At 51.9% G+C, this 16,945-nt stretch overlaps 10 non-coding genes across 10 annotated transcripts; all 10 read left to right on the top strand.

Moving 5' to 3' along the window:
* The first annotated feature begins 1,132 nt into the window (after nucleotides 1–1,132).
* trnae-uuc (transfer RNA glutamic acid (anticodon UUC)) lies at nucleotides 1,133–1,204 on the top strand. Its single transcript has one exon. It is a non-coding gene; the product is annotated as a tRNA-Glu (tRNA).
* A 1,278-nt stretch (nucleotides 1,205–2,482) lies between these two features.
* On the top strand, nucleotides 2,483–2,554 carry trnae-uuc (transfer RNA glutamic acid (anticodon UUC)). The gene has a single exon. It is a non-coding gene; the product is annotated as a tRNA-Glu (tRNA).
* A 1,871-nt stretch (nucleotides 2,555–4,425) lies between these two features.
* On the top strand, nucleotides 4,426–4,513 carry trnay-gua (transfer RNA tyrosine (anticodon GUA)). The gene is given in 2 exon segments: nucleotides 4,426–4,464; nucleotides 4,478–4,513. It is a non-coding gene; the product is annotated as a tRNA-Tyr (tRNA).
* Nucleotides 4,514–7,154: 2,641 nt separating this feature from the next.
* Nucleotides 7,155–7,242, top strand: trnay-gua (transfer RNA tyrosine (anticodon GUA)). Its single transcript is given in 2 exon segments — nucleotides 7,155–7,193; nucleotides 7,207–7,242. It is a non-coding gene; the product is annotated as a tRNA-Tyr (tRNA).
* A 2,593-nt stretch (nucleotides 7,243–9,835) lies between these two features.
* On the top strand, nucleotides 9,836–9,922 carry trnay-gua (transfer RNA tyrosine (anticodon GUA)). Its single transcript is given in 2 exon segments — nucleotides 9,836–9,872; nucleotides 9,887–9,922. It is a non-coding gene; the product is annotated as a tRNA-Tyr (tRNA).
* Nucleotides 9,923–11,171: 1,249 nt separating this feature from the next.
* Nucleotides 11,172–11,259, top strand: trnay-gua (transfer RNA tyrosine (anticodon GUA)). Its single transcript is given in 2 exon segments — nucleotides 11,172–11,210; nucleotides 11,224–11,259. It is a non-coding gene; the product is annotated as a tRNA-Tyr (tRNA).
* Nucleotides 11,260–11,907: 648 nt separating this feature from the next.
* trnae-uuc (transfer RNA glutamic acid (anticodon UUC)) lies at nucleotides 11,908–11,979 on the top strand. Its single transcript has one exon. It is a non-coding gene; the product is annotated as a tRNA-Glu (tRNA).
* A 529-nt stretch (nucleotides 11,980–12,508) lies between these two features.
* On the top strand, nucleotides 12,509–12,596 carry trnay-gua (transfer RNA tyrosine (anticodon GUA)). The gene is given in 2 exon segments: nucleotides 12,509–12,547; nucleotides 12,561–12,596. It is a non-coding gene; the product is annotated as a tRNA-Tyr (tRNA).
* Nucleotides 12,597–13,855: 1,259 nt separating this feature from the next.
* Nucleotides 13,856–13,944, top strand: trnay-gua (transfer RNA tyrosine (anticodon GUA)). The gene is given in 2 exon segments: nucleotides 13,856–13,894; nucleotides 13,909–13,944. It is a non-coding gene; the product is annotated as a tRNA-Tyr (tRNA).
* Nucleotides 13,945–16,549: 2,605 nt separating this feature from the next.
* trnay-gua (transfer RNA tyrosine (anticodon GUA)) lies at nucleotides 16,550–16,635 on the top strand. Its single transcript is given in 2 exon segments — nucleotides 16,550–16,586; nucleotides 16,600–16,635. It is a non-coding gene; the product is annotated as a tRNA-Tyr (tRNA).
* The last annotated feature ends 310 nt before the right edge of the window (nucleotides 16,636–16,945 follow it).

The following is a 16,945-nucleotide window of genomic DNA, read 5'->3' as shown; positions in this document are numbered from 1 at the left end:
TCCTATCCACTACACTAATAGGAAAGGCTGGTCGATGCCTCTCTTGATATCATGAGAACAACAAATAACAATACAGGCCTCGGTCTAGCTGCTCAGGATTACTGGTTTTCTCCCAGGCTGCCCTGGTTCGACTCTTGGCATGGGAAAGCAGGCTCTTTGCTTCCTCCTCTAACGGAAAGCGTGTCTTACCACGGCGCAAGCTTTTTGGGCAGCTATTGAGCTACAGAAACCTGATAGGTTCGATCCCCTTGCTCTGTCCCTTCGATGGCTTAGCTGGAAGAGCGGAGGACTGTAGGAGGAGTGTTGGAAATCCTTAGGTCGCTGGTTCGACTCGGTATGGGAAAGCAGGCTCCTCTTTGCTTCCTCCTCTAACGGAAAGCGTGTCTTACTACGGCGCAAGCTTTTTGGGCAGCTATTGAGCTACAGAAACCTGATAGGTTCGATCCCCTTGCTCTGTCCCTTCGATAGCTCAGCTGGTAGAGCGGAGGACTGTAGGAGCCCCCAGCTGTTTTTTTGGGCCTGCCTTCTCAAACAACAAGCAGAGCTTGATTTCACGGTCCACCGAAAGCAAAAAGAGCATTCCGTGACCGATTCGAACCCGGCCGCGCGGTGAGAGCGCCGAATCCTATCCACTACACTAATAGGAAAGGCTGGTCGATGCCTCTCTTGATAGCATGAGAACAACAACAATACAGGCTCTTTCACGTCCAAATCGGACTAGACTGGTGCAAGCACGAGAACCTCTGACCGGAGGGCCAGTGGCGCAATGGATAACGCTGCCTGACCACGGATCAGAAGATTCTAGGTTCGACCCTGGCTGGCTCGATTTCATTTTAGTACCTTGACAGACCGACGATAGTCTGTTTTTCCTCAAGATAACGGTTACCATGCAATACCAAGTATGCTTTATAATGCTTGATGTGTGTATTTTCACCTGAAAGGGACTTTAACGACCAGTTTACTGTATCTGTTCAGCGATCACAGGATCCCTTTGGGCAATTTCGCCTTGCTAAATTAATCTCACATTGATAAAGTCAGACATCAAAAGGCATAGGTCGCTACACAACCCTGGCCTCACACCGGCCACACACATGAAAAGTGACCCAGAAGCCCATGCCTCATTCTCAGCAGTTCCCATATGGTCTAGCGGTCAGGATTCCTGGTTTTCACCCAGGCGGCCCGGGTTCGACTCCCGGTATGGGAAAGCAGGCTCCTCTTTGCTTCCCTCCTCTAACGGAAAGCGTGTCTTACTACGGCGCAAGCTTTTTTGGGCAGCAGTTGAGCTACAAAAACCTCATAGGTTCTACCCCCCCCCTGCTCCGTCCCTTCGATGGCTTAGCTGGAAGAGCGGAGGACTGTAGGAGCCCCCAGCTGTTTTTTTGGGCCTGCCTTCTCAAACAACAAGCAGAGCTTGATTTCACGGTCCGCCGTCGGAAAGCAAAAGAACATTCCCTGACCGAATCGAACCCGGCCGCGGCGGTGAGAGCGCCAATCCTAACCACTAGACCACCAGGGAAAGGCTGCTTGCCGCTTGATAGCACGAGAACAACGAGTAACAATACAGGCCTCGGTCTAGCTGCTCAGGATTACTGGTTTTCTCCCAGGCTGCCCTGGTTCGACTCTTGGCATGGGAAAGCAGGCTTGTGTTTGCTTCCCTTCTCGACCGGCCAGCATGTCTTACTGCGGCGGAAGCTTTTTGGGCAGCTATTGAGCTACAGAAACCTGATAGGTTCGATCCCCTTGCTCTGTCCCTTCGATAGCTCAGCTGGTAGAGCGGAGGACTGTAGGAGGAGTGTTGAAACTTAGGTCGCTGGTTCGACTCCAGCTCAAGGATGGCATTTTACGCGTGCCCACCAGGTTTTGGGCCTGGCTTCTCAAACAATAAGCAGAGCTTGATTTCACGGTCCACCGAAAGCAAAAGAGCATTCCGTGACCGATTCGAACCCAGGCCGCGCGGTGAGAGCGTCAATCCTATCCACTACACTAATAGGAAAGGCTGGTCGATGCCTCTCTTGATATCATGAGAACAACAACAACAATACAGGCCTCTTTCACGTCCAAATCGGACTAGACTGGTGTAAGCACGAGAACCTCTGACCGGTGGGCCAGTGGCGCAATGGATAACGCTGCCTGACCACGGATCAGAAGATTCTAGGTTCGACCCTGGCTGGCTCGATTTCATTTTAGTACCTTGACAGACCGACGATAGTCTGTTTTTCCTCAAGATAACGGTTACCATGCAATACCAAGTATGCTTTATAATGCTTGATGTGTGTATTTTCACCTGAAAGGGACTTTAACGACCAGTTTACTGTATCTGTTCAGCGATCACAGGATCCCTTTGGGCAATTCTCGCCTTGCTAAATTAATCTCACATTGATAAAGTCAGACATCAAAAGGCATAGGTCGCTACACAACCCTGGCCTCACACCGCCACACACATGAAAAGTGACCCAGAAGCCCATGCCTCATTCTCAGCAGTTCCCATATGGTCTAGCGGTCAGGATTCCTGGTTTTCACCCAGGCGGCCCGGGTTCGACTCCCGGTATGGGAAAGCAGGCTCTTTGCTTCCTCCTCTAACGGAAAGCGTGTCTTACTACGGCGCAAGCTTTTTGGGCAGCAGTTGAGCTACAAAACCTCATAGGTTCTACCCCCTGCTCCGTCCCTTCGATGGCTTAGCTGGAAGAGCGGAGGACTGTAGGAGCCCCCAGCTGTTTTTGGGCCTGCCTTCTCAAACAACAAGCAGAGCTTGATTTCACGGTCCGCCGGAAAGCAAAAGAACATTCCCTGACCGAATCGAACCCGGCCGCGGCGGTGAGAGCGCCGAATCCTAACCACTAGACCACCAGGAAAGGCTGCTTGCCGCTTGATAGCACGAGAACAACGAGTAACAATACAGGCCTCGGTCTAGCTGCTCAGGATTACTGGTTTTCTCCCAGGCTGCCCTGGTTCGACTCTTGGCATGGGAAAGCAGGCTTGTGTTTGCTTCCTTCTCGACCGCCAGCATGTCTTACTGCGGCGGAAGCTTTTTGGGCAGCTATTGAGCCACAGAAACCTGATAGGTTCGATCCACTTGCTCTGTCCCTTCGATAGCTCAGCTGGTAGAGCGGAGGACTGTAGGAGGAGTGTTGGAAACTTAGGTCGCTGGTTCGACTCCAGCTCAAGGAGGGCATTTTACGCGTGCCCACCAGGTTTTGGGCCTGGCTTCTCAAACAATAAGCAGAGCTTGATTTCACGGTCCACCGCCGAAAGCAAAAGAGCATTCCGTGACCGATTCAACCCGGCCGCGCGGTGAGAGCGTCGAATCCTATCCACTACACTAATAGGAAAGGCTGGTCGCATGCCTCTCTTGATATCATGAGAACAACAACAACAATACAGGCCTCTTTCACGTCCAAATCGACTAGACTGGTGCAAGCACGAGAACCTCTGACCGTGGGCCAGTGGCGCAATGGATAACGCTGCCTGACTACGGATCAGAAGATTCTAGGTTCGACTCCTGGCTGGCTCGATTTCTCATTTTAGTACCTTGACAGACCGACGATAGTCTGTTTTTCCTCAAGATAACGGTTACCATGCAATACCAAGTATGCTTTATAATGCTTGATGTGTGTATTTTCACCTGAAAGGGACTTTAACGACCAGTTTACTGTATCTGTTCAGCGATCACAGGATCCCTTTGGGCAATTCTCGCCTTGCTAAATTAATCTCACATTGATAAAGTCAGACATCAAAAGGCATAGGTCGCTACACAACCCTGGCCTCACACCGCCACACACATGAAAAGTGACCCAGAAGCCCATGCCTCATTCTCAGCAGTTCCCATATGGTCTAGCGGTCAGGATTCCTGGTTTTCACCCAGGCTGCCCTGGTTCGACTCTTGGCATGGGAAAGCAGGCTCCTCTTGCTTCCTCCTCTAACGGAAAGCGTGTCTTACCACGGCGCAAGCTTTTTGGGCAGCAGTTGAGCTACAAAACCTCATAGGTTCTACCCCCTGCTCCGGCCCCTTCGATGGCTTAGCTGGAAGAGCGGAGGACTGTAGGAGCCCCCAGCTGTTTTTTTGGGCCTGCCTTCTCAAACAACAAGCAGAGCTTGATTTCACGGTCCACCGCCGAAAGCAAAAGAACATTCCCTGACCGAATCGAACCCGGCCGCGGGCGGTGAGAGCGCCAATCCTAACCACTAGACCACCAGGGAAAGGCTGCTTGCCGCTTGATAGCACGAGAACAACGAGTAACAATACAGGCCTCGGTCTAGCTGCTCAGGATTACTGGTTTTCCCAGGCTGCCCTGGTTCGACTCTTGGCATGGGAAAGCAGGCTTGTGTTTGCTTCCTTCTCGACCGCCAGCACGCCTTACTGCGGCGGAAGCTTTTTGGGCAGCTATTGAGCTACAGAAACCTGATAGGTTCGATCCCCTTGCTCTGTCCCTTCGATAGCTCAGCTGGTAGAGCGGAGGACTGTAGGAGGAGTGTTGAAATCCTTAGGTCGCTGGTTCGACTCCAGCTCAAGGAGGGCATTTTACGCTGCCCACCAGGTTTTGGGCCTGGCTTCTCAAACAATAAGCAGAGCTTGATTTCACGGTCCACCGAAAGCAAAAGAGCATTCCGTGACCGGGATTCGAACCCGGCCGCGCGGTGAGAGCGTCAATCCTATCCACTACACTAATAGGGAAAGGCTGGTCGCATGCCTCTCTTGATAGCATGAGAACAACAACAACAATACAGGCCTCTTTCACGTCCAAATCGGACTAGACTGGTGCAAGCACGAGAACCTCTGACCGTGGGCCAGTGGCGAATGGATAACGCTGCCTGACTACGGATCAGAAGATTCTAGGTTCGACCCTGGCTGGCTCGATTTCTCATTTTAGTACCTTGACAGACCGACGATAGTCTGTTTTTCCTCAAGATAACGGTTACCATGCAATACCAAGTATGCTTTATAATGCTTGATGTGTATTTTCACCTGAAAGGGACTTTAACGACCAGTTTACTGTATCTGTTCAGCGATCACAGGATCCCTTTGGGCAATTTCGCCTTGCTAAATTAATCTCACATTGATAAAGTCAGACATCAAAAGGCATAGGTCGCTACACAACCCTGGCCTCACACCGCCACACACATGAAAAGTGACCCAGAAGCCCATGCCTCATTCTCAGCAGTTCCCATATGGTCTAGCGGTCAGGATTCCTGGTTTTCACCCAGGCTGCCCTGGTTCGACTCTTGGCATGGGAAAGCAGGCTCTTTGCTTCCTCCTCTAACGGAGAGCGTGTCTTACCACGGCGCAAGCTTTTTGGGCAGCAGTTGAGCTACAAAACCTCATAGGTTCTACCCCCTGCTCCGTCCCTTCGATGGCTTAGCTGGAAGAGCGGAGGACTGTAGGAGGAGTGTTGAAACTTAGGTCGCTGGTTCGACTCCAGCTCAAGGAGGGCATTTTACGCGCCCACCAGGTTTTGGGCCTGGCTTCTCAAACAACAAGCAGAGCTTGATTTCACGGTCCACCGCCGAAAGCAAAAGAACATTCCTGACCGAATCGAACCCGGCCGCGGGCGGTGAGAGCGCCAATCCCAACCACTAGACCACCAGGGAAAGGCTGCTTGCCGCTTGATAGCACGAGAACAACGAGTAACAATACAGGCCTCGGTCTAGCTGCTCAGGATTACTGGTTTTCTCCCAGGCTGCCCTGGTTCGACTCTTGGCATGGGAAAGCAGGCTTGTGTTTGCTTCCTTCTCGACCGCCAGCACGCCTTACTGCGGCGGAAGCTTTTTGGGCAGCTATTGAGCTACAGAAACCTGATAGGTTCGATCCACTTGCTCTGTCCCTTCGATAGCTCAGCTGGTAGAGCGGAGGACTGTAGGAGGAGTGTTGGAAACTTAGGTCGCTGGTTCGACTCCAGCTCAAGGAGGGCATTTTACGCTGCCCACCAGGTTTTGGGCCTGGCTTCTCAAACAATAAGCAGAGCTTGATTTCACGGTCCACCGAAAGCAAAAGAGCATTCCGTGACCGGGATTCGAACCCGGCCGCGCGGTGAGAGCGCCGAATCCTATCCACTACACTAATAGGGAAAGGCTGGTCGCATGCCTCTCTTGATATCATGAGAACAACAACAACAATACAGGCCTCTTTCACGTCCAAATCGGACTAGACTGGTGCAAGCACGAGAACCTCTGACCGGTGGGCCAGTGGCGAATGGATAACGCTGCCTGACCACGGATCAGAAGATTCTAGGTTCGACTCCTGGCTGGCTCGATTTCATTTTAGTACCTTGACAGACCGACGATAGTCTGTTTTTCCTCAAGATAACGGTTACCATGCAATACCAAGTATGCTTTATAATGCTTGATGTGTATTTTCACCTGAAAGGGACTTTAACGACCAGTTTACTGTATCTGTTCAGCGATCACAGGATCCCTTTGGGCAATTCTCGCCTTGCTAAATTAATCTCACATTGATAAAGTCAGACATCAAAAGGCATAGGTCGCTACACAACCCTGGCCTCACACCGCCACACACATGAAAAGTGACCCAGAAGCCCATGCCTCATTCTCAGCAGTTCCCATATGGTCTAGCGGTCAGGATTCCTGGTTTTCACCCAGGCGGCCCGGGTTCGACTCCGGCATGGGAAAGCAGGCTCCTCTTGCTTCCTCCTCTAACGGAAAGCGTGTCTTACCACGGCGCAAGCTTTTTGGGCAGCAGTTGAGCTACAAAACCTCATAGGTTCTACCCCCTGCTCCGTCCCTTCGATGGCTTAGCTGGAAGAGCGGAGGACTGTAGGAGCCCCCAGCTGTTTTTGGGCCTGCCTTCTCAAACAACAAGCAGAGCTTGATTTCACGGTCCGCCGTCGAAAGTTAAAAGAACATTCCCTGACCGAATCGAACCCGGCCGCGGGCGGTGAGAGCGCCGAATCCCAACCACTAGACCACCAGGGAAAGGCTGCTTGCCGCTTGATAGCACGAGAACAACGAGTAACAATACAGGCCTCGGTCTAGCTCAGGATTACTGGTTTTCTCCCAGGCTGCCCTGGTTCGACTCTTGGCATGGGAAAGCAGGCTTGTGTTTGCTTCCTTCTCGACCGCCAGCATGTCTTACTGCGGCGGAAGCTTTTTGGGCAGCTATTGAGCTACAGAAACCTGATAGGTTCGATCCCCTTGCTCTGTCCCTTCGATAGCTCAGCTGGTAGAGCGGAGGACTGTAGGAGGAGTGTTGAAATCCTTAGGTCGCTGGTTCGACTCCAGCTCAAGGAGGGCATTTTACGCTGCCCACCAGGTTTTGGGCCTGGCTTCTCAAACAATAAGCAGAGCTTGATTTCACGGTCCACCGGAAAGCAAAAGAGCATTCCGTGACCGGATTCGAACCCGGCCGCGGTGAGAGCGTCAATCCTATCCACTACACTAATAGGGAAAGGCTGGTCGATGCCTCTCTTGATAGCATGAGAACAACAACAACAATACAGGCCTCTTTCACGTCCAAATCGGACTAGACTGGTGCAAGCACGAGAACCTCTGACCGGTGGGCCAGTGGCGAATGGATAACGCGCCTGACTACGGATCAGAAGATTCTAGGTTCGACTCCTGGCTGGCTCGATTTCATTTTAGTACCTTGACAGACCGACGATAGTCTGTTTTTCCTCAAGATAACGGTTACCATGCAATACCAAGTATGCTTTATAATGCTTGATGTGTGTATTTTCACCTGAAAGGGACTTTAACGACCAGTTTACTGTATCTGTTCAGCGATCACAGGATCCCTTTGGGCAATTTCGCCTTGCTAAATTAATCTCACATTGATAAAGTCAGACATCAAAAGGCATAGGTCGCTACACAACCCTGGCCTCACACCGCCACACACATGAAAAGTGACCCAGAAGCCCATGCCTCATTCTCAGCAGTTCCCATATGGTCTAGCGGTCAGGATTCCTGGTTTTCACCCAGGCTGCCCTGGTTCGACTCTTGGCATGGGAAAGCAGGCTCTTTGCTTCCTCCTCTAACGGAAAGCGTGTCTTACCACGGCGCAAGCTTTTTGGGCAGCAGTTGAGCTACAAAACCTCATAGGTTCTACCCCCCTGCTCCGTCCCTTCGATGGCTTAGCTGGAAGAGCGGAGGACTGTAGGAGCCCCCAGCTGTTTTTGGGCCTGCCTTTCAAACAACAAGCAGAGCTTGATTTCACGGTCCGCCGTCGAAAGCAAAAGAACATTCCCTGACCGAATCGAACCCGGCCGCGGCGGTGAGAGCGTCAATCCTAACCACTAGACCACCAGGGAAAGGCTGCTTGCCGCTTGATAGCACGAGAACAACGAGTAACAATACAGGCCTCGGTCTAGCTGCTCAGGATTACTGGTTTTCTCCCAGGCTGCCCTGGTTCGACTCTTGGCATGGGAAAGCAGGCTTGTGTTTGCTTCCTTCTCGACCGCCAGCATGTCTTACCGCGGCGGAAGCTTTTTGGGCAGCTATTGAGCTACAGAAACCTGATAGGTTCGATCCACTTGCTCTGTCCCTTCGATAGCTCAGCTGGTAGAGCGGAGGACTGTAGGAGGAGTGTTGGAAACTTAGGTCGCTGGTTCGACTCCAGCTCGAAGGAGGGCATTTTACGCGTGCCCACCAGGTTTTGGGCCTGGCTTCTCAAACAATAAGCAGAGCTTGATTTCACGGTCCACCGAAAGCAAAAGAGCATTCCGTGACCGGATTCGAACCCGGCCGCGGCGGTGAGAGCGTCGAATCCTATCCACTACACTAATAGGAAAGGCTGGTCGCATGCCTCTCTCTTGATATCATGAGAACAACAACAACAATACAGGCTCTTTCACGTCCAAATCGACTAGACTGGTGCAAGCACGAGAACCTCTGACCGTGGGCCAGTGGCGAATGGATAACGCGCCTGACTACGGATCAGAAGATTCTAGGTTCGACTCCTGGCTGGCTCGATTTCATTTTAGTACCTTGACAGACCGACGATAGTCTGTTTTTCCTCAAGATAACGGTTACCATGCAATACCAAGTATGCTTTATAATGCTTGATGTGTATTTTCACCTGAAAGGGACTTTAACGACCAGTTTACTGTATCTGTTCAGCGATCACAGGATCCCTTTGGGCAATTTCGCCTTGCTAAATTAATCTCACATTGATAAAGTCAGACATCAAAAGGCATAGGTCGCTACACAACCCTGGCCTCACACCGGCCACACACATGAAAAGTGACCCAGAAGCCCATGCCTCATTCTCAGCAGTTCCCATATGGTCTAGCGGTCAGGATTCCTGGTTTTCACCCAGGCGGCCCGGTTCGACTCCCGGCATGGGAAAGCAGGCTCCTCTTGCTTCCTCCTCTAACGGAAAGCGTGTCTTACCACGGCGCAAGCTTTTTTGGGCAGCAGTTGAGCTACAAAAACCTCATAGGTTCTACCCCCTGCTCTGTCCCTTCGATGGCTTAGCTGGAAGAGCGGAGGACTGTAGGAGCCCCCAGCTGTTTTTTTGGGCCTGCCTTCTCAAACAACAAGCAGAGCTTGATTTCACGGTCCGCCGTCGGAAAGCAAAAGAACATTCCCTGACCGAATCGAACCCGGCCGCGGCGGTGAGAGCGCCGAATCCCAACCACTAGACCACCAGGGAAAGGCTGCTTGCCGCTTGATAGCACGAGAACAACGAGTAACAATACAGGCCTCGGTCTAGCTGCTCAGGATTACTGGTTTTCTCCCAGGCTGCCCTGGTTCGACTCTTGGCATGGGAAAGCAGGCTTGTGTTTGCTTCCTTCTCGACCGGCCAGCATGTCTTACTGCGGCGGAAGCTTTTTTGGGCAGCTATTGAGCTACAGAAACCTGATAGGTTCGATCCCCTTGCTCTGTCCCTTCGATAGCTCAGCTGGTAGAGCGGAGGACTGTAGGAGGAGTGTTGGAAATCCTTAGGTCGCTGGTTCGACTCCAGCTCGAAGGATGGCATTTTACGCGTGCCCACCAGGTTTTGGGCCTGGCTTCTCAAACAATAAGCAGAGCTTGATTTCACGGTCCACCGCCGAAAGCAAAAGAGCATTCCGTGACCGATTCGAACCCGGCCGCGGTGAGAGCGTCAATCCTATCCACTACACTAATAGGGAAAGGCTGGTCGATGCCTCTCTTGATATCATGAGAACAACAACAACAATACAGGCCTCTTTCACGTCCAAATCGACTAGACTGGTGCAAGCACGAGAACCTCTGACCGTGGGCCAGTGGCGCAATGGATAACGCTGCCTGACCACGGATCAGAAGATTCTAGGTTCGACTCCTGGCTGGCTCGATTTCATTTTAGTACCTTGACAGACCGACGATAGTCTGTTTTTCCTCAAGATAACGGTTACCATGCAATACCAAGTATGCTTTATAATGCTTGATGTGTATTTTCACCTGAAAGGGACTTTAACGACCAGTTTACTGTATCTGTTCAGCGATCACAGGATCCCTTTGGGCAATTCTCGCCTTGCTAAATTAATCTCACATTGATAAAGTCAGACATCAAAAGGCATAGGTCGCTACACAACCCTGGCCTCACACCGCCACACACATGAAAAGTGACCCAGAAGCCCATGCCTCATTCTCAGCAGTTCCCATATGGTCTAGCGGTCAGGATTCCTGGTTTTCACCCAGGCGGCCCGGGTTCGACTCCGGTATGGGAAAGCAGGCTCCTCTTTGCTTCCTCCTCTAACGGAAAGCGTGTCTTACCACGGCGCAAGCTTTTTGGGCAGCAGTTGAGCTACAAAACCTCATAGGTTCTACCCCCCTGCTCCGTCCCTTCGATGGCTTAGCTGGAAGAGCGGAGGACTGTAGGAGCCCCCAGCTGTTTTTGGGCCTGCCTTCTCAAACAACAAGCAGAGCTTGATTTCACGGTCCACCGCCGAAAGCAAAAGAACATTCCTGACCGAATCGAACCCGGCCGCGCGGTGAGAGCGCCGAATCCTAACCACTAGACCACCAGGAAAGGCTGCTTGCCGCTTGATAGCACGAGAACAACGAGTAACAATACAGGCCTCGGTCTAGCTGCTCAGGATTACTGGTTTTCTCCCAGGCTGCCCTGGTTCGACTCTTGGCATGGGAAAGCAGGCTTGTGTTTGCTTCCTTCTCGACCGCCAGCATGTCTTACTGCGGCGGAAGCTTTTTGGGCAGCTATTGAGCCACAGAAACCTGATAGGTTCGATCCCCTTGCTCTGTCCCTTCGATAGCTCAGCTGGTAGAGCGGAGGACTGTAGGAGGAGTGTTGAAATCCTTAGGTCGCTGGTTCGACTCCAGCTCAAGGATGGCATTTTACGCGTGCCCACCAGGTTTTGGGCCTGGCTTCTCAAACAATAAGCAGAGCTTGATTTCACGGTCCACCGAAAGCAAAAGAGCATTCCGTGACCGGGATTCAACCCGGCCGCGCGGTGAGAGCGCCGAATCCTATCCACTACACTAATAGGAAAGGCTGGTCGCATGCCTCTCTTGATAGCATGAGAACAACAACAACAATACAGGCCTCTTTCACGTCCAAATCGGACTAGACTGGTGCAAGCACGAGAACCTCTGACCGTGGGCCAGTGGCGAATGGATAACGCGCCTGACCACGGATCAGAAGATTCTAGGTTCGACTCCTGGCTGGCTCGATTTCATTTTAGTACCTTGACAGACCGACGATAGTCTGTTTTTCCTCAAGATAACGGTTACCATGCAATACCAAGTATGCTTTATAATGCTTGATGTGTGTATTTTCACCTGAAAGGGACTTTAACGACCAGTTTACTGTATCTGTTCAGCGATCACAGGATCCCTTTGGGCAATTCTCGCCTTGCTAAATTAATCTCACATTGATAAAGTCAGACATCAAAAGGCATAGGTCGCTACACAACCCTGGCCTCACACCGCCACACACATGAAAAGTGACCCAGAAGCCCATGCCTCATTCTCAGCAGTTCCCATATGGTCTAGCGGTCAGGATTCCTGGTTTTCACCCAGGCGGCCCGGGTTCGACTCCCGGTATGGGAAAGCAGGCTCCTCTTTGCTTCCTCCTCTAACGGAAAGCGTGTCTTACCACGGCGCAAGCTTTTTGGGCAGCAGTTGAGCTACAAAACCTCATAGGTTCTACCCCCCTGCTCCGTCCCTTCGATGGCTTAGCTGGAAGAGCGGAGGACTGTAGGAGCCCCCAGCTGTTTTTGGGCCTGCCTTCTCAAACAACAAGCAGAGCTTGATTTCACGGTCCACCGCCGAAAGCAAAAGAACATTCCTGACCGAATCGAACCCGGCCGCGGTGAGAGCGCCAATCCTAACCACTAGACCACCAGGGAAAGGCTGCTTGCCGCTTGATAGCACGAGAACAACGAGTAACAATACAGGCCTCGGTCTAGCTGCTCAGGATTACTGGTTTTCTCCCAGGCTGCCCTGGTTCGACTCTTGGCATGGGAAAGCAGGCTTGTGTTTGCTTCCTTCTCGACCGCCAGCACGCCTTACTGCGGCGGAAGCTTTTTGGGCAGCTATTGAGCTACAGAAACCTGATAGGTTCGATCCCCTTGCTCTGTCCCTTCGATAGCTCAGCTGGTAGAGCGGAGGACTGTAGGAGGAGTGTTGAAATCCTTAGGTCGCTGGTTCGACTCCAGCTCAAGGAGGGCATTTTACGCGTGCCCACCAGGTTTTGGGCCTGGCTTCTCAAACAATAAGCAGAGCTTGATTTCACGGTCCACCGCCGAAAGCAAAAGAGCATTCCGTGACCGGATTCGAACCCGGCCGCGGCGGTGAGAGCGCCGAATCCTATCCACTACACTAATAGGGAAAGGCTGGTCGCATGCCTCTCTTGATAGCATGAGAACAACAAATAACAATACAGGCCTCTTTCACGTCCAAATCGGACTAGACTGGTGCAAGCACGAGAACCTCTGACCGTGGGCCAGTGGCGAATGGATAACGCGCCTGACTACGGATCAGAAGATTCTAGGTTCGACTCCTGGCTGGCTCGATTTCATTTTAGTACCTTGACAGACCGACGATAGTCTGTTTTTCCTCAAGATAACGGTTACCATGCAATACCAAGTATGCTTTATAATGCTTGATGTGTGTATTTTCACCTGAAAGGGACTTTAACGACCAGTTTACTGTATCTGTTCAGCGATCACAGGATCCCTTTGGGCAATTCTCGCCTTGCTAAATTAATCTCACATTGATAAAGTCAGACATCAAAAGGCATAGGTCGCTACACAACCCTGGCCTCACACCGCCACACACATGAAAAGTGACCCAGAAGCCCATGCCTCATTCTCAGCAGTTCCCATATGGTCTAGCGGTCAGGATTCCTGGTTTTCACCCAGGCGGCCCGGTTCGACTCCCGGCATGGGAAAGCAGGCTCCTCTTTGCTTCCTCCTCTAACGGAAAGCGTGTCTTACTACGGCGCAAGCTTTTTGGGCAGCAGTTGAGCTACAAAACCTCATAGGTTCTACCCCCTGCTCCGGCCCCTTCGATGGCTTAGCTGGAAGAGCGGAGGACTGTAGGAGCCCCCAGCTGTTTTTGGGCCTGCCTTCTCAAACAACAAGCAGAGCTTGATTTCACGGTCCGCCGTCGAAAGCAAAAGAACATTCCCTGACCGAATCGAACCCGGCCGCGGCGGTGAGAGCGCCGAATCCTAACCACTAGACCACCAGGGAAAGGCTGCTTGCCGCTTGATAGCACGAGAACAACGAGTAACAATACAGGCCTCGGTCTAGCTGCTCAGGATTACTGGTTTTCTCCCAGGCTGCCCTGGTTCGACTCTTGGCATGGGAAAGCAGGCTTGTGTTTGCTTCCTTCTCGACCGCCAGCATGTCTTACTGCGGCGGAAGCTTTTTGGGCAGCTATTGAGCTACAGAAACCTGATAGGTTCGATCCACTTGCTCTGTCCCTTCGATAGCTCAGCTGGTAGAGCGGAGGACTGTAGGAGGAGTGTTGGAAATCCTTAGGTCGCTGGTTCGACTCCAGCTCAAGGAGGGCATTTTACGCTGCCCACCAGGTTTTGGGCCTGGCTTCTCAAACAATAAGCAGAGCTTGATTTCACGGTCCACCGAAAGCAAAAGAGCATTCCGTGACCGGGATTCGAACCCGGCCGCGGCGGTGAGAGCGCCGAATCCTATCCACTACACTAATAGGGAAAGGCTGGTCGCATGCCTCTCTTGATATCATGAGAACAACAACAACAATACAGGCTCTTTCACGTCCAAATCGACTAGACTGGTGCAAGCACGAGAACCTCTGACCGTGGGCCAGTGGCGCAATGGATAACGCGCCTGACCACGGATCAGAAGATTCTAGGTTCGACTCTGGCTGGCTCGATTTCTCATTTTAGTACCTTGACAGACCGACGATAGTCTGTTTTTCCTCAAGATAACGGTTACCATGCAATACCAAGTATGCTTTATAATGCTTGATGTGTATTTTCACCTGAAAGGGACTTTAACGACCAGTTTACTGTATCTGTTCAGCGATCACAGGATCCCTTTGGGCAATTTCGCCTTGCTAAATTAATCTCACATTGATAAAGTCAGACATCAAAAGGCATAGGTCGCTACACAACCCTGGCCTCACACCGCCACACACATGAAAAGTGACCCAGAAGCCCATGCCTCATTCTCAGCAGTTCCCATATGGTCTAGCGGTCAGGATTCCTGGTTTTCACCCAGGCGGCCCGGTTCGACTCCGGTATGGGAAAGCAGGCTCCTCTTTGCTTCCTCCTCTAACGGAAAGCGTGTCTTACTACGGCGCAAGCTTTTTGGGCAGCAGTTGAGCTACAAAACCTCATAGGTTCTACCCCCCTGCTCCGGCCCCTTCGATGGCTTAGCTGGAAGAGCGGAGGACTGTAGGAGCCCCCAGCTGTTTTTGGGCCTGCCTTCTCAAACAACAAGCAGAGCTTGATTTCACGGTCCGCCGTCGGAAAGCAAAAGAACATTCCTGACCGAATCGAACCCGGCCGCGGCGGTGAGAGCGCCAATCCTAACCACTAGACCACCAGGGAAAGGCTGCTTGCCGCTTGATAGCACGAGAACAACGAGTAACAATACAGGCCTCGGTCTAGCTGCTCAGGATTACTGGTTTTCTCCCAGGCTGCCCTGGTTCGACTCTTGGCATGGGAAAGCAGGCTTGTGTTTGCTTCCTTCTCGACCGCCAGCACGCCTTACTGCGGCGGAAGCTTTTTGGGCAGCTATTGAGCTACAGAAACCTGATAGGTTCGATCCCCTTGCTCTGTCCCTTCGATAGCTCAGCTGGTAGAGCGGAGGACTGTAGGAGGAGTGTTGAAACTTAGGTCGCTGGTTCGACTCCAGCTCGAAGGAGGGCATTTTACGCTGCCCACCAGGTTTTGGGCCTGGCTTCTCAAACAATAAGCAGAGCTTGATTTCACGGTCCACCGAAAGCAAAAGAGCATTCCGTGACCGGGATTCAACCCAGGCCGCGCGGTGAGAGCGCCGAATCCTATCCACTACACTAATAGGGAAAGGCTGGTCGCATGCCTCTCTCTTGATATCATGAGAACAACAACAACAATACAGGCCTCTTTCACGTCCAAATCGGACTAGACTGGTGCAAGCACGAGAACCTCTGACCGTGGGCCAGTGGCGCAATGGATAACGCGCCTGACCACGGATCAGAAGATTCTAGGTTCGACTCCTGGCTGGCTCGATTTCTCATTTTAGTACCTTGACAGACCGACGATAGTCTGTTTTTCCTCAAGATAACGGTTACCATGCAATACCAAGTATGCTTTATAATGCTTGATGTGTGTATTTTCACCTGAAAGGGACTTTAACGACCAGTTTACTGTATCTGTTCAGCGATCACAGGATCCCTTTGGGCAATTCTCGTCTTGCTAAATTAATCTCACATTGATAAAGTCAGACATCAAAAGGCATAGGTCGCTACACAACCCTGGCCTCACACCGGCCACACACATGAAAAGTGACCCAGAAGCCCATGCCTCATTCTCAGCAGTTCCCATATGGTCTAGCGATCAGGATTACTGGTTTTCTCCCAGGCTGCCCTGGTTCGACTCTTGGCATGGGAAAGCAGGCTCCTCTTGCTTCCTCCTCTAACGGAAAGCGTGTCTTACCACGGCGCAAGCTTTTTTGGGCAGCAGTTGAGCTACAAAAACCTCATAGGTTCTACCCCCCCCCTGCTCCGTCCCTTCGATGGCTTAGCTGGAAGAGCGGAGGACTGTAGGAGCCCCCAGCTGTTTTTTTGGGCCTGCCTTCTCAAACAACAAGCAGAGCTTGATTTCACGGTCCACCGCCGAAAGCAAAAGAACATTCCTGACCGAATCGAACCCGGCCGCGGCGGTGAGAGCGCCAATCCCAACCACTAGACCACCAGGGAAAGGCTGCTTGCCGCTTGATAGCACGAGAACAACGAGTAACAATACAGGCCTCGGTCTAGCTGCTCAGGATTACTGGTTTTCTCCCAGGCTGCCCTGGTTCGACTCTTGGCATGGGAAAGCAGGCTTGTGTTTGCTTCCTTCTCGACCGCCAGCATGTCTTACCGCGGCGGAAGCTTTTTGGGCAGCTATTGAGCTACAGAAACCTGATAGGTTCGATCCCCTTGCTCTGTCCCTTCGATAGCTCAGCTGGTAGAGCGGAGGACTGTAGGAGGAGTGTTGAAATCCTTAGGTCGCTGGTTCGACTCCAGCTCGAAGGAGGGCATTTTACGCTGCCCACCAGGTTTTGGGCCTGGCTTCTCAAACAATAAGCAGAGCTTGATTTCACGGTCCACCGCCGAAAGCAAAAGAGCATTCCGTGACCGATTCGAACCCGGCCGGGCGGTGAGAGCGTCAATCCTATCCACTACACTAATAGGGAAAGGCTGGTCGATGCCTCTCTTGATATCATGAGAACAACAAATAACAATACAGGCCTCTTTCACGTCCAAATCGGACTAGACTGGTGCAAGCACGAGAACCTCTGACCGGTGGGCCAGTGGCGAATGGATAACGCTGCCTGACTACGGA

The sequence above is a fragment of the Onychostoma macrolepis genome, unplaced genomic scaffold (genome assembly GCF_012432095.1).
Source record: "Onychostoma macrolepis isolate SWU-2019 unplaced genomic scaffold, ASM1243209v1 Scaffold74, whole genome shotgun sequence".
Classification (NCBI taxonomy): Eukaryota; Metazoa; Chordata; class Actinopteri; order Cypriniformes; family Cyprinidae; genus Onychostoma; species Onychostoma macrolepis.
Note: the sequence above shows the minus strand (reverse complement) of the source record. Positions and strands in the feature narration are given on the sequence as shown.